We start from the raw sequence: 17,575 nt of genomic DNA, 5'->3' as shown, positions 1-17,575 counted from the left end.
CAGTAACAATAGGAACGTAAAAATATGGTCAATGAACCATAAATGGCCTTCGAAGCGTTTACGCGTTTTCTAAGACCATAATATAAACACTTCAGTTTTATAACCTATCTTGCTTACATGGTCCTTAGTTTAGGACACAAGCTGAGAGGCAGTTTAACTTTGATATGGCAGACGGTTGCATTCGACAGAAACGGATTAATAATTATGGCCAAAGACGATTTGGAGCAAACAAGCGTTTTATCGTCGACAATCGCGTCCAATGGATCGAAGGTCTGTGTTGATAATATTTAACAAAGATTTTTGTATAGCCCCTTCGACACTTTTGTGTTCTGGCTATGGTTTTTGCTGAAGTGCTTTTGAGACCAAAGATTCCCCAAGTCTGCAACATACCTCGATGAACAAAGAGAGGGGGTAAATTATAGTTAGAAAGCCACTTTTCTATCTGAACCGTAAATTTTCGTTCATTTACCGAGTGATATTTCACGAGCCCCTGTAGTTCAATCAATTGAAGAGCCTAGGAGTTTAAGATATATCTATTGTCCATGTGTTCCATTGATAGGGGGCAGGGTGGACTATGGACTCAGTTCAAATTTCCCTCTTTATGTGAATTTCTCCATTTTTCTAGGCAGTTTATGGTGTTATGAAAAGACTAAAGCACTATTGCACACGAAATTTCTACGTTTCCTCCGAAAACTTTAAACTTGGCGACTTGTTCAATCTAGTAGTTTTTCAGCGTTAGAGGTAAATCACGGATATTCATAAGTTTTGTTTATAACGTTTTATGAGAAAAAAGTTCAAAATTCTATCAAACTATTAAGTATAACGGTTGTAATGCTATATTGGCTATTTTTGGATTTTCCTCTGATGCTAGTATTTTGGCTATTTTAAAAATAAAGATTGAAACCTTACTAATAACATTCTAAGCTTGCAACTTCGTTGCAAGCTTAGCTAATTTTTTAGCTAATTATCAAAATCTGTACAATCCGTTTAATCTCAAGAATATGCGTAGCTCTTTTTTTTTACTCAATTCACCCTCATCTGATTTTTCAAGCTGCTTGTTTCTGTTTCGCCTTTTCTCTTGTCTGGATTTTGAGATTTATCTAGTAGAAGAACTGAGAGTATGTGTTGGCTCCTGGTGGCTTGGTATTCAAATTCAAACTTCTGCTCCATACTTGATTACCGACCTAATCTTAGTCTCAAACAGTGCTTCTGTAACTTAATATCTCCATGACCTTCTGACTTGAAGGAACTACTTAGAACCATTCCTATTACCCTATTCCCCCCTTTTCAACTAATTCTGCCCCACTTACCCTCCTTTGTTAACCTATTACCCAAGTAAATAAACTCATCCACAATAGGCAAATTTTCTATTCCATACCTTCTCAATTCCCTCAAAAACCAAAACTGCTGATTTACTAACTTTTTCACTCCTGAAGAATTGTAATTAAAATATTTGGAAGGCATTTCCACTGTACATTGCTCCATCCCCTCCCCCTAATGTGCAAATATGTAGACAAAATTATAGATTTTTCAACTGTTTCGCAATGTGTCACTTTCATTTCAACGGAATTACCTGTGAAGTGAATCATGGCAAAACCAAGAGACAGAAAAACTTTTTTTGAGTTAAGTTGAGTTTCGCTTAGCAAATTGCACACATACACAAAAATTCTATGAAATGCTAAGAAACATTTTACGGAAAATATTTTTCTCCGTTTAAAATATACAGACAATCAAAATTCCTACATTTTCCCATGTCTGCATATATGTTTGGAGGGGTTTCGGGCGAATTGGATAGTTTTTATTTTCTATTTACCGCTGAATGTAGTAGAAATTAGAGGTAGAAGTTCAGAGTGGCTGTTCAGAGTCATTCGTCGTATTGTATAGTTTCACGTGCGCCATAGCCACCAAAAACGATACGGCAAACCCTCAGAAGAATGGCATAATTTGCTATTTTAATGGGTATGAATGTGACGTTGATTGTAATGCATACACTCGATGATAGTTTTAAATTATTTTTAATTGACTTCTAAAATAAAGAAAAAACAAATTATAGCTAAAAAATGTTGAGGCATTTTTGGAATTAACCTTAGACTTCCCTTATCATTTAAAAATTTAGTATGAACTTATTAATTTTACTGCCAGCAAGAATTCCGCGCCTTGTGTGGAGGGATAAGGGTTACTCCCACCAGCGTTTTTCTTTTCTGAACAACCTTCCTGGAGATTTGGGTCTAAAAAGAATTTAGAATTATTAACGGATTACTGGAATAATAAATTACCTAAGTTCATCAAATGGCGAGCTCATGTATATAATAATGGTTTATTACACAAAAACTGCACCTACAGTATGTCCTGGGTCAAATTTGCCATTGTGTTGGATATTACATATAGAATTGGTATTTTCTTTTTATAAATAGGGATTATTCGTAAATATCGTTGTTGTAGAGATATCTGAAACCTAGTAAAAAACAAACCATGGCATGTAGTATCAGGGTTGCAACAGTAGATAGCAACCCAGTAAGAGATGATTACGTCCCATACCTTGAAATACAATTGTCCATAACTCCTAAAAATAGTGTTAGATTGAAACACCGAGAACCACCTTGTGCGGAGGTCCTATATAAGAAACTTACAGTCCCTTGGCTTGAACAAGAAGGAAAATCCACTGCCTGAAAAACAAGAAAAGTGGCTGCGACCACGATATTCTGCGTTGAAGGTATTTTTTTTTTCATTTTTGTTCCTCCGTAGCTAGCGAGGCACTGAAACATCATGGAGGGCACTGGAATTAACGGTCATAGAAAGAAACGGAACACGTAATGACATATCCAACCCAAGCTCAAAGAGAACTGGTGCCGACAATGAAGAGGTCGGAGTTAGAGTTGGCTTAAAATTTTGGAAACTCCTTCAATTTGACTTTTGATGGAAAACAAAGTTGCTAAAGCAAGAAGAAAAAAGAAAGTCAGGATCTGAAGAAAAATTAGTCATTCAAAGAAACAGAGCTTAACACTAAAAAGGCTGATTTATTACAACATAAGGACACAACATATGAGGACTTCCATGCAACAGTGCGGTTTAAAGCCAAGTACCTTTAGTCAGGGCCAACGGTCGTATCCACAATGTTACAACAAGGCATTTATGAGTAGGATTTATTGAGAAAGTTATATAGTAAAGAATGGACTCTAGCCTATACTAAATGATATATTAAAATAGAATAAGATAATAAACAATTTTGATTAATTTGGTATTTCAGGATCAGACGAAAATGTGAAAACAAGTCGAAAAGAGTATAAAAATAGAATAGAACTTGTTAGAAATTAATAAAATAAAGTTCTATCTAAACCAAAGCTCGTATTGGGTGACGGACCGCAGTGCCCCGAATATGGAAATTAATTATGATGAAACGGATAAACAACAACAGATGAAGTAAAGTGCAAACTAAGAAAATAAAAACTGATATATTTAACAAGATATGTTTACAAAATATAAGTAAAAACCAATATAACAACTGAGTAAAGCACAATGTTATCAAAAATCGATTAATAAAGAAACTGATTAATCAAAAACAGGAAAAGAAAATATAAAGAAAAAAAATGGGACAAAACCAAAGTGTTGCTCACGTAACCCAATTACACACATGAACAAAGCCTGTGGTTTTTATTTACTTGGAAATTTTTCTTTAAAAAATAGCTAGTCTGTGGATTGGTTCTGTAAACCTTGTGAAAGTGCTTTTGAATTTAACCTCGATGATGATTGATGACAACTAAACCTATGTATGTGATAAAATGTATGTGTTAAAATATTAAACACAACAAAAAGGTTTCGGATTTGCTTTAGCGAGAACAAGTAAAACACGATCTACATAACCATCGCTGTTACCCAAAGCACCTTTCAAAGTGTATCATTGTGTCATGTTAAAGTATTTGTATCAGATAAAGGTTGAGATGGGTAGGGCACGTTTTGGGGTTGAAGGATGACATATTGCCAAAGATTTTCCTTTTCAGCCAAATGTATTGGGCCAAAAAATTTGCTCAGAACCGACACTACTTTTTAGGGACTTCAGGTCATTTTTGGAAATTACCATTAATTTGTTTCAGAAATAACATTTTACTATTAAGACTAATTTGAATATTAATTGCAATTCCTGAACCAGCAACAAATGACAATTTTTCTCTCTTGTCAGTTTTTATTTAAGCGCATTTTTTTCAATTTTTGGTTACTGTGGGCCATGTTTTGTTCTTTTCTAACTTGCACCTATTGGTGCAACCATGATATTTGTACAAATCAAAGGCTGCCAGGAACGATTCGTCATTCTATGATGTATAAGAGTGTTGTTATTAATGTTAAAAGTAAACGGCTCATAGACATCAAAAATGAAAGTACACGTTGAAAAAGAAAAAAACTGCCACTTCTGGATTATTCCAGAATGGTAAGTATTTTCTTAATTAACCTTAATATTAAAATTATAGTCTGAAAATAAATTTTAGGGAATTTAGAAAAATAATCTAGAAATCCTTTAAAATGACGTCAGATGGAAAAAATTACACCTTTGAAATGGCCAAAATCTTACACAGAAACTTACAATTCCAGTACTTGAACAACAATGAAATTCAAAATTGGTAGTACTTATGTATTTTCATTGGCTGTTCTGGTCAATATTGGATTCATGGTACTAAAGCAAAAGACAGTTCAAATTTCCCTGTGAATGTTCACCAAAGTCGAAATGTAAGCCTCTACATAAGCCCCCAAAATAATATAGCCATTATCCCCAACGCAGATCTATGTAAGACAGCACTGCCTCACATACTAGTCAATGTTCCATCTGCAGTTGAAAATATTGATGCTCGTTTAGCTACTCGTGACACGTGAAGATCTGCTTTTAAAAATTCTATCTATAATGGACACAATATAGTTTTGGCTTTTATTCTTGGGAGACATTTGGATTCTAGTTTTGAAAGCCGAATCATTGCTGAGAATGATGCTTTAATGACATTATACAAGACAACTTTATTGATACATACCAAAATCTTACTCTCAAGTCAGTTATGTTATTGAAATAGGCCGATACATATTGCAAAAGAGCTAAATTTGTGTTAAAAGTTAACGATGATATTTATTAGCATTTATATAACCTGTTGAAAATGCTGAACCTGTTTGGAAAGAAAAGGTTGATTGGCGGCAGCTTATTTTGTATGGAAGCTCCAAATCGTTCCCCGTTTTCAAAATGGTACTACCCGAAGGATATTTTTCCAGGTTCTGTGTATCCTCCCTTCTTGCCAGGCACTACATATGTTATGAGTAAGGATATAATTCATAGCCACTACAAAACCGTATTATCCCTTAGCGCATTTGGACGATGTATTTTAACGGGTATTGTTGCTAAGAAATTAAACATTTCTCCAGTTCATTTTAGTCTAATCAATCACAATAAAGTGGAGCTCAAAGCATGTGAATATAAAAAGTATGATGCTGTGCATCAAGTGCAATCTTCTGAGATGAGATTTATACGGAGTGAATTTCGGCTACATGGCTTTAGTTGTAAGGCTCATGATTTAAAAAAATGGAAGCTAGTGGGTGCAATAAAAATACTTCTAAATTGACAAAATGACAAGCCATAAAAAAAAAAAAAGAAGTTTGATTAGAAAGTACTGTAATTAGCGAAAATTATTCTGAAAATTTTGTAATAACAGCGTAGACCAGAAATATTCGTATTTATCAAAAGGGATTAAGGATCAATTTCAAATTTTTACCACAAAAGTCGTGTTTATGGCACCGGAGATTATGCATCATTTTTATTTCCGCTTTTTTCTCGTCTTTCCCCTAGAACTCATTCTGTATTTTTCTGAAGGCTCAATGAAAGCTGACTCCTTACTTTCAGTTGAAAAAACTTTTTTTTTCAAGAGTTGGAGTTTTTTAAAGAATTCAATATCTATTTTTCTGTTTTTCATGTTTTTTTTTTTACAAAAAGAAAAGACATGTTTTGATTTTTTTTTGTTTTCCACACTAAACTTATTTTTTCCTTCAGTTCGTGTACTGCCTCCTAGTTCAGCTCCATAATGAGGTGTCTTATCTCCCCTTAATTGGAGTTGATTAGAAAAATAAGTTTTCAACTGAAACTAAGGACCAACATTAAAACTGAAAACTAACAGAAATTATTTTGTTTATAAAAAAAAATGTCCTGACGGTGTTATTTCTAAATTAAATTTTAATCAGAAACAAGCTAAGATTAATTTAAAAAAAAAAATTCCGAGGGAAGTAAAGAGCGAAGTTGAAACTTAAAACGAACAAAAATTATTACTTCACAGCCTGTCTAGCATCTAGTGCAAATAAATCAGCAGTTGATATTATACTATGTTTGTAGCATGAAAAAAAACTAGTCTTTCCTGGAAAAAAAACAAGTAAAAAACAAAATTATTGACTTAGGATTCAAAAGTAAATACGTAGCCTTAAAACAACAAACTAATCCATGACGCTTTTCAATTTCCTACAGGAGCTGTGGCATCAGTTAACTTTCAGTATACAATTAAAAGTTATCTTAAAAACTTAGGTATGAAAATAATAAGTTTGAAGTCATTACACAGTATATAAAATAATGAATTGATCTTTCAGGTACCATCTTGGTCTCACCTAGTATTACTCGAAATGAAGAACATATCAAGCGTAATACGAACTCTGGAAATACAGTTATTTCTCTCTATAAAACGGAGAATTATAAGTTGTGACACAAATTCAAACGCGAGTCTGTAGTCTTAATACTAATAAATTCCCTCACTTTGAATTTGTCTACAAAATAATCATGTAATGTCCTTTTTAGATCCAAAACGACAATAAATCATTGAACTGAGCTGATTGTGCAGAAGTGATGCCGAATTAAGCGAAAACAAAAATAAAGCAACAATCTGAAAATGCTTTACTTTTATACTGTTAAAAGTGTCCTTAAACGGTTTAAGTTTACCGTACAAAAACTCCTATATTGTTTTGTGTTTTCAGTAAAGCGCTATTTTTCTGTAATTCTTTAAACATAGGGAAATATCAACTGTTGATTTATTGCACTAGTTTTATTAATATATGGAAGATAGGCTGTGAAGTAAAAATTTTTTTTCGTTTTAAGCGTCAACTTTTCTCTTTAATTCCCTCGGAAAAAACTTAGTTTTTTCTTTAAATTAATAGGTTATAAATATCGAACGAGAAGATCCGAAAGGGGTAGTTTGGATCCTCATTTTGAACTAAAGCTGGGTTTACTTTTCGATTGGAATTACGTATACCTATATTAAAATTCTTTCAAAAGTCTTTACTTTTTTAATTCCTTTTTATTTTTTTAAAAAAGGTTCTCTCTTGACATTTGTGAAGAAAATTCTATCTATTCTAGGGATCCTTTTGTTCTTGCTAACTCCGTATACCTGTTAAAAATAAAGAATATTATCCTCCATATATAAACTGTATAAAATCCAAACCAACCCTGCTCCAAACCCAGGTCTTCTGATCCGAAATCCCGAAATACTCAAATGATACGGTCTCTCATTAACAAATCCATACTAGGCACACTGGATACAGGACTGCACCTTGGATTTTAAGTTTGGAGGAAGGATTCAAAGAATGAGTCAACAAAAGCGTGTGCCGACAAATGCGGACACATATAAGGTAAACTTTCGTAGATCATTTATTGAGCCAACTGATAATCACAATTTTATTGGGAGGAAGGTTTTCATGGGGGTCCTAGGGAAGGACGAGTTTTTGCACCTGATTGGTTTGAAACCTGTATCCCTTAGTCCCCGGGTCAAGCAGACTGTTCGTCTTATTAACCCAATTTCAACCATGGCAGTCACAAGGTAAAACAAGGGCAACTTCGACCAGAAAGAAAGATACTCTTTCAGTAAAACTCAAATGAATCAATCTGCTTATATTCTAATAAATATATAATGTCTATTCGCAATTGGTATTGCTAAAAGAAAAGTTTGCACGCTTTATCAATAAAGTTTATAATTATTTACAAACAGATAATACACATAAGAAATTTTAATATATAATACACATAAGATGATAATACACATAAGAATACAATAAGAAATTTTCAGCAGGGATCTAAATGTTTGGCAATATTTTCCTGTGAAAAAAATGTGGATAATGTCAAGTTCAAGCTCCATTTATTTCCATAAAATGACAATAACAAAACAATATCCCAAAGGGCTCAATAGCCCGTCATTTGGGAAACGACATAGAATAAATAAAGAATGATAAAACTTGGCATAAACATGCTAAAAAAATACTAAATATAAATCTATAAGGAAAGGAAATCAACTCACCGGCAGTCCCCACGAAAAAGTGACCCTCACATCTTTTTTTTTAAGAATTAACGACGCTTCTTGACTACTATGGTCCCTGCGTCGGCCCTGCAGTGCATTCCTGCAGCGTGATTCGATCTCTGGGTCCCGTATTACCAAGCTAAGGTCAAATCCACTGCGCCACCACAGGACAGGACCCTCACATCACCCGACAATTAAATACAATTTGAAATTCTCTGCGTCATCAAGGATCCAACTCCAACAAAACAACAACCGAAAAAAAAAATTGAATCATCAGAGACTTCTAATTAGAAACCTTTAATAAAAAACTTTTCATATATCAAACAGTTCGTGGTAACGAACTGTAGTAAGGAGCGACCCGGCTCAATAGTAACCGAAACTCTAAAAATGGAATTTTGATACCAATAGTTACATCAAAAGAATCGCATTTTAATGCTGATTTTAAATATATAAGTTTCATCAAGATTAGTCTTGCCCATCAAAAGTTACGAGCCTGAGAAAATTTGCCTCATTTTAGAAAATAGGGGGAAACACCGCTAAAAGTCATACAATCTTAACAAAAATCACACCATCAGATTCAGCCTATCAGAGCCCTATTGTAGAAGTTTCAAGCTCCTATCTACAAAAATGTGGAATTTTGCATTTTTTAACGGAAAACAGATCACGGATGCATGTTTATTTTTTTGTTTTTTTTTCCCCAGAGGTGATCGTATCAACTCAGTAGTCCTAGAATATCCTGAGAGGGCTCATTCTAATGGAAATTAAAAGTTCTAGTGCCCTTTTTAAGTGACCCAAAATTGAAGGGCACCTAGGCCCCCTCCCACGCTCATATTTTCCCCAAAGTCACCAGATCAAAATTCTGAGATAGCCATTTTATTCACCATAGTCGAAAAACCAATATCTATTCTTTTGGGACGACTTACTCCACCACAGTCCCAGTGGGAGGGGCTGTAAGTTACAAACTTTGACCTGTGTTTACATACAGTAATGGCTATTGGTAAGTGTACAGACGTTTTCAGGGGATTTTTTTGGTTTGGGGGAGGGGAGGGAGAATTTGAAGGGGGTCACGTGGGAAAATCTTTCCATTGAGGAATTTGTAATGGGGGAAGAGAATTTCAATGAAGGGGGTACAGGATTTTCTAGCATTTAAAAAAAAACAATTCAAAAATAAAAATGAAAAGTTTTTTTTAACTGAAAGTAAGAAGTATCATTAAAACTTAAAACAAACAGAAATTATTACGCGTATGAGGGGTTTACATCCTCGTAATACCACGCTCTTTACGCTAAAGTATTTTTAGTAATTTCAACTATTTATTCTACGGCCTTTGTGATTCAGGGGTCATTCTTAAAGAATTGGGACAAAATGTAACCTTTAGTGTAAAGAGCGAGGTATTGACGAGGGGGTGAACCCCCTCATATACGCAATAAAACATAAGAATATGGAAGTTCGTTACGTAAGTTAATTTGTAAGTTACGTATATTTTTTACTAATGAAAACGTTCGTGAGAAATCAAAAGTTTTAGTTGCCTTTTTAAACAATCAAAACATTGGAGGGCAACTAGGCCTACTCCCTCGCTCTTTTTTTCTCAAAATTTTCCGATTAAAACTATGAGACAGCCATTTAGCCGAAAGAAATTAATATGCAAATTTTGTTTTAATTATTTATGTGCTGAGAGCCAAGATCAAAACATGCATTAATTAAAAAACGTCCAGAAATTAAATTAAAAAAACAAGTTTTTTTTTAACTAAAAGTAAAGAGCGACATTAAAACTTAAAACGAACAGAAATTACTCCGTATATGAAAAGGGCTTTTCCTCCTCAACGCCCCACTCCTTACGCTAAAGTTTTTTACTATTTTAAAAAGTAGAGTTGAGAGAAAGAGTCAAACTTTAGCGTAAAGAGCGGGGTGATGAGGAGGAAAAGCCCTTTTCATATATGGTGTAGTTTCTGTTCGTTTTAAGTTTTTATGCTGCTCCTTACTTTTAGTTAAAAAAAAACTTATTTTTTCATTTAATCTTCAAAAAAGAATCGAATATATTATAATAACGAAAACAATAGATTCAAAGTCATAGGCTTTACATAACAGAGAATCTGAATTTAAAAAACTATCCATTGCCAAACAAGAAATGGAAAACGATTGCAATTTTCTCTTTTTCTCTCTGAGGAAATATCATTTTTAGGGGATTGTGGGGCTAGTTGAGACAGTTTTAACATTTTATTTTACCAAGCCGTGCTTGGCATCATTTTATCTCAACAAACCATTGTTAAAGCCTATACGTTATATTACACAAATTTATTTTTTATTTTGGTAAAGTTTCAGCAATAAACATAGATGAATTTTTTGTACTGGACAGCTTATAGTGTATCAACCTACCCCACATTGCCTGCAATTTGATATCGATATGGGGCAACTTGATAATATGGTAAGGGCAATAGATATTTTGAAAAGATTGTAATAAATAGGCCGTTATAAATTAAAATGCAAACGTTTTTAGTCAGCACAATTCAAACTCAATCTACACTTTATAAAGGCTAAACTCAACGGTAAACCTTAACTCCCCATTTCTTACATACAATACACTGAAAGATATTTTTTTCGTAGATTGCAATCATTTTCTTCAATCTCAGGTTTCACACCTATGGATTTGTTCAACTTCATTTTCTTCTTTCAGCCTTTGATAATTTCTTTTTTTCTTCTCACTTGAAATTTTTTTCGTCTTTTCCTCAGCAGGTGTGCTCGCTAAAATTGCTGACCTCTGAAGATGTTCTTCTTTCTGGTTCTTATTTTTCTCTCTTATTCGGTTTTCTTTCGCCAGATTTGGGAAATAAGCAAATGTCTTCTGGAATCAAAATACCTATTGTAGGTTCAGCCCCTGATAAGGTTTGAGGAAGGCCTAGTTTGAAGATGATGGACCAGGATAAAAACTACGTGCATCGATGATTATTCCAGTAATAGTAAGTTTTCATTAAATGGGACTAGCTTGTCCGCGACGGAAGTTAGAAAAAAGTTGGTTCTATAAATATTTGCCGAATAGACTATATTATACAATACCAGATCTTTCTCAATCTTTTTCATACAATACCAGAATCCCAGAATTATATTTTTGGGTGTGATAGCGTTAAGAAGAGCAGTTTTGACTAATTAAGCAGTAACGTAGATTGTGGCAGTCTCACCTAGATCACTTGTCATAGTCATCTACTGCAGCAAAACCTTTCCTATATTTTCTACATATATTAGCTACAGATGCTGTACATGGACAAGTAATTTTGTAACATGTTTCAAAAGAGTACAAAACTTCAGCATAGAGCTGAAAAATTATTATCAGAATTTTATGATTCTGATGAGACTCCTGCTCATGAGCATTTCAAAAAGAATAAGTTAATGGATGTATCTTACATTCGAGATTACCAAATTGCAATTTTCTCTTACAAATATTTGAATCAGCTGCTCACCCCTGGTTTAGAAAATCTTTTTGCTTTTAATAGAGACCGTCATGATCATAATAAAAGAAAAGCTGAGAACTTAACTCATTAGTTTAGGAGCAGCATTTGGGCATCTTTTGTGAATCACCATTATTGTCCCTATGTTTGGAATATATTGAGTACTTATCGGTAATATAATGGACACTCGGGAAGTGAAATTCGATTAATGCTAATGAAATGAAACAAAATACGATGAATATATAATAGTTTAGAAACAAATTTGGGCTATATATTTGCACATTAGGGGGAGGGTAAAGCATAACATAAATTAAATGGGTAAACTAACCATTGCTTTATTTAATATATGCTATGCTTTACCCCTATCCCCCCCCTAATGTGCAAATACATAGCCCAAACTTTGATAAAGCAAACGAAATAAAACAAAATATGATGAAAATATAACACTTTATTAGGAAAATTATAAAATTACAATTTACAATTATGTACCCAGGACGCAGAAATGTCGTTGAGAATCGCGTTAAAAGGTTATTATCCCATTTGATCTTTTTCATCCAAATGATCGACAGCATAAAGAAGTTACTTGACCAGTCTCTTGTGTCGAAATTTTATTGTGTATATTATATAACCGATAAGTACGTATATTGCCCTAGTGTGTTAAAAATGTGCAAAGTCTTTCGGGTTTCAAGTTACGGGCAAAGAAGCTGCTTTTATCCTGTGAGTGAATTTGATGTGAAGCCTGCTACATGCTGTCATTCTATTCTAGTATTTCCCGATTTTCTTTGGTGTATTTTTTGTTTCTATCTTCTTCTTGTGTTTTTTTCTCTCTCTTTCTTTTCCTTTTTTCCTTTTATTCCTTTCCATCGTCAGTTGATTTTCTTAAAAAATAGAAAAGATGGAATAGATTGTTTGATCAGAATGTAATGAGAATCTTGTTGCAGTTATATTAGAGAGAGAATCTTGCACCAATATTATGATTTTTTTTATCTCGAGAGTAGTCGATACTCTTGCTTATGACCATTGAGAAAAATAGTTTAAATCATTAACTGAGTGCTAATTGTTATACTATTAAATTAATAATCAAGTCAGGATGGCCGAGTGGTCTAAGGCGCTGCGTTCAGGTCGCAGTCCGGTTTTCCGGGCGTGGGTTCGAATCCCACTTCTGACAAATTTTTTCAGAGTTTCAAATGCAGTAATGTTTCACGAAGGTCAAGTTTTAATTTGTAATAGTCAATTTTTTGTCCTTTTAGATTCGCTTCCTGCGCAAGTTTTTGGCTTATTGCCACAGAAGTTTTACCGGTGACATAAGTAAAAAGGTTAACTGTTTCAGGAAAGTGAAAAAAACTGTTTTAGATAATACAATAAGGTTGATGTATTATGCTGCCTAGCTGTGAGCCACTGTCTAGCTATTTGAATTTAAGAGACGAGGCTATAGCGCTATTTGTACTCGTAAGCAGTAAAATAGTGCTGGCTAAGTAATGAAGGAAGTGGACATAATGTATTTTTTTTCTGACCTAGGATGTTCGTATGGAAGGTCGTTAAAACTTAGAAATGAACCCACTTGATTGGAAACTGAAGGTTCTAGTGTCGTTTTTTAAAGTCAAAATAATTTGAGGGTACCTGCCTCCCAAAGCCTTCATTTTCCCTAACAAATCCTATCAAAACTTTGAGATAGACATTTTGCAAATTTGAAAGGTTCATTAATTATGTCTTTGGGGATGTCGACCTCCCTCCACAGCCCTCATAGCAAGTGCTGTAAAATTTGGCAATTGGTCCATGTGTTAACATATAGTTTATGTTTTTGAGAAAGGCGGGCATATTTGACCTTCTCTTACCAAAACGGCGAAGGACATTCAGGTGAAACTTCAAAGAATATTGAGGGGAGGGTTGAACTAAATTATAAAGCATATGTTCAATTGGGGGTTGTCAAGTGAGTGTAATTCAGTTTTGAATGAGTATAATAATTTGGAACTTTCCGGAAGTGATAAGGGAGCTAATCAATTGACTAAAAAGGCAATATTTGCAGGCCAGGCAATATTTGTAAGCTACTACTACTACAGTTAGCCCTACTACTTTTGCTACCAATACTACTATCACTACTATCACCACTACAACCACTAGAACTACTGCTTCTGTAGCGGGTAATACTGAAGCTGAGGTTATTGAAGTCAACACCTGAATAAACACCTGCAGAAAGTTGAACTAAATCAGCACATACTATGTGCGTACAGATTTTCCGAAGAGCTTATCAGCAATATTTGTGGAACGGCTTGCCATATCAAGGTGAAATTTCTTGGACATTGTGAAGGGGATGTTCACCTGACCAAAAGCCAAAATTTACATGCTAATATTGTTACTACTGCTACTAATACAACACTACTACTGCTCCTACTACTACCACAACTATTATGATACTAGTACCAATATCGCTAAGCTTATGAAGGTGAAAATTTGAGAGAAAAATTTAAGGGAAATTTGGACTAAATCAAAACTCACTATGTGCTTGCAGATTGCCTAAAGGGCCTATTGCAAGAATAGATTTGGGTTTTAAGTTGAAACTTCCAGAAAATGCTTAAAAGGGAAGATCAGTTGACCAAAAGGCAGTATGTGCATCCTACTACTAATGCTACTACAATTGCTACTTTACCACTACTACTGCTGCTCCAACTACTACTTCTATTACAACTACTTGTAAGGCTAAGAGTATTAAAATGAAAAGGCCGTATAAAAGAGTGGCCAAAAAGGTGTATCAGCAATGTTTTTGGAATGGCTTACTGACCAAACGGTAATATATTAATATTGATGCTGCCACTATTACCAGTGCTATTTCTCCTGCTACTACTAGTCCTACAGCTAGTGCTACTATTACCACTACTACTGTAACCACTATTACAACTATGCCTAAGGGTATGAACGTGAAATTCTTAGGGAATATTTAGGGAAAGTTTGAACTGAACTACAACACGCCGTCTGTGTGGAGGTTCTAAAAAGAGCGTAGCAACAATATCTTAGGAGCGCTTTGGTATTTTAAGTTGTGGGGGATGCTGAACTAACCAAACAAAAATATTTATATCCTAATATTACTGCTACTACTACTACTACTGCTCCTGCTACTACTACTACTGCTGCTACTATTACTACTGCTACTGCAACTAAAACTAAAGCTACTACTTTTAGTCCTACTGCGACTTCTACTGCTGCTGCTAATATTACTAGTGGTACTACTACTACTACTGCTACTAATTAAGGCAAAAATTTTGGAGGATGTTAAAACAGTGCTGAACTAAATTAAAACACATTATGCGCATATAAGTTGTCAAGGAGATGTATCAGCAATGCTTCAGGAACGATTTTTGGTATTAAGTTGAAAATTTCAACGTGTATTGAGGGGGATTTTGAAGAAAACCGAAGATACTATGTGTATACTACTACTAATGCTACTACTACAACTATTGCCACTACGCAAGCTAAGGCTACTAGGGTGAAGCTTTCGAAGAAGGCTTTGGCAGATGTTGAACTAAATCAAAACGAACTATGAACATGTATATAAAAAGGGTGCAACAGCAATACCCCTTTGATAGGCTGTATATCCATAGTGTGTTTTATTTTGTTTTAACTCCCCCTCATAATTTCTTCTAGTAAACATAGAATTAGTAGTAAGTTGTAATAGAATTGTTTCAAACAGTAGATAGCACGAAAAATCTGGTTCAATCCCGCTTTCTAGGGCTATAGGGAAAGAAAGGTTACGATGGTTAGGGAAAGTTCTGCAAATGAAGGGTGACAGATTGTCCTTTTCGGGCAACCGTTTTTAGGGCTAAACGGAAAGCAGGCCGTTCTTATTGGAGGTGGGAGGATGTCATAAAGAAAGATTTAAAGGAAATGGGAACTTCCTGGGAGTCATTTACGCTCCTCATATAGATCAATCTTGGCCGTGTTATTTTTTTTCTTTCGTTTAATTTATATATGAAAAAAAGTTTGTCCTAATCAGACAGAATAAAATATTCTCAAAAACTGAGTTTCAACTTACATAATAGAGTCAGGAACCCCTGTTTTTCTTTTTTCATAACCTAAATCTGCTTCCTGGTGATATTGACTTTAAGAGAACGAAATCTGACTTTACTGTCTACAAAATGATTCAAAATCTCAATTTATTGGGTTGAAACATTTTCGTAAATTAACATTTTTACACCAGTTTACGCTTTCAATTTGCATTTGCTTCAGCCTATTCTACGTTGAAGTAGTATTAGTAAAAAGTTATTTTTAAATTTTAAGGACTTTTAACCAATACTTCTTCAACATAACACAGATTAAAGTAAATGCAAATTGAATGCATTAACCAGTGAAAAAATATGAATTTACGAAAATTTAACTTTTAACCAATACTTTTTCAACATAACACAGGTTAAAGTAAATGCAAATTGAATAAATAAACCAGTGAAAAAATATGAATTTACGAAAATTTGAGAAATTAAGCTCCTATCCAATATACTGAGAGCCTTTGAAATGGAGAAATTAATTTGTTTTTATTCTTTTGTTTAATAAATTTATTTTAATTTTTACATGATATACTTGTTTCTTTCTTTTATTTTGATTGTGTTTTATTATTTGCACCCATGGAATTAGCCTGTGTAGTCTACTTTTTGCTGAGGGGATATTTTACTATCTTTTCTTTTACACAGGAATAGAACAAAATTTGATGTCCATATAAGAATTCGCATGGTATTGTCATAATTATTGTTCCTTTTTGAAATTTTATGTTCCATAGGTGTTGCAACATTGATTTGTTTACTTTATTTCAGGGTTGAACGTGGCAAGACTGACTATAATGATTTTGAGGCTACCAAAATTCCCTGCTTTCAGCTAAGACTATACCCACTATGGCCCAGAAACACATGTGCAGGGTGCTAATGTTAACTGCGTAAAACTTGCGGATATACATCTGGTAATTCCTCTGGTATACTCTGGTATATCCTCGAGACGCATTCTTTTTTTACTTTCTCTTTCGGCCGCAAGCCTGGTTTCGCGTTGCTTTTGTAATACATCGACACGCTTTCTTTTGGTAATTTCTCTCTGAGCCGCAAGCCTAAGCCCCCCCTTCCCCCTAAGGCAATACGTATGCAGGGTGCTAATTTTTAACTGCGTAAAACTTGTGGATATACAAAATTCTTCGCAGTCCCATTGTCTGTGCATATAAATTGATTGTCCGGTTTACCGACTCTTGAGCATGCAACATATAATTGTCCATGGAAAAAACAATCCGCATTAAGATCTATACCGAATTTTTCTAAAGATTGCCCTTGAGCTTTGCTGATGGTAATTGTAAATGTTAATCGAATTGGGAATTGCGATCTTTTAAATTGAAATGGCAGATACATTGGAATCATGGGAATGTGAGGAATAAGAGCAAATGTGAAAGAAACCGTGGGAGATCCAGCGAATTTAAAAATTCTGATGGATAGTTAACCGCTTCATTTGGTTCCAGAACTGTGTCGACAGAAGCATTCATTTCGTCCGCAGGTGTCGATCTAGGACACGCCTTCGTTGACGTGAAGCCGCAAGCCTAGTTTCGTGTTGCTCTGGTGATTTCTCGACACGCCTTCTTTTTGTACTATCTCGGTCAGCTGCAAGCCCGGTTTCGCGTTGCTCTGATGGCTCTTCGACATGTCTTCGTTGACGTAAATTGGACATTCCTAATCTGGCCCTTTTTCTTTGAGCCGCAAGTCTGGTTTTTCGGTGCTCTGGTGTTTCCTCCTGGTGTTTCTTTTTTGGTGACATTATGGGATAATTTCCCTTTGACATTAGTGATACTTTATCTTTGAGCCACAATATAAGTGGTA

At 34.4% G+C, this 17,575-nt stretch overlaps 1 non-coding gene and 1 pseudogene across 1 annotated transcript; both read left to right on the top strand.

The window, feature by feature from the left end:
- Positions 1–164: 164 nt before the first annotated feature.
- LOC136032884 (beta-1,3-galactosyltransferase 1-like) lies at positions 165–16,646 on the top strand (annotated as a pseudogene).
- Trnal-cag (transfer RNA leucine (anticodon CAG)) lies at positions 12,823–12,906 on the top strand. Its single transcript has one exon. It is a non-coding gene; the product is annotated as a tRNA-Leu (tRNA).
- Positions 16,647–17,575: the final 929 nt, after the last annotated feature.

This window comes from Artemia franciscana, chromosome 1 (genome assembly GCF_032884065.1).
Source record: "Artemia franciscana chromosome 1, ASM3288406v1, whole genome shotgun sequence".
Lineage (NCBI taxonomy): Eukaryota > Metazoa > Arthropoda > Branchiopoda > Anostraca > Artemiidae > Artemia > Artemia franciscana.
Note: the sequence above shows the minus strand (reverse complement) of the source record. Positions and strands in the feature narration are given on the sequence as shown.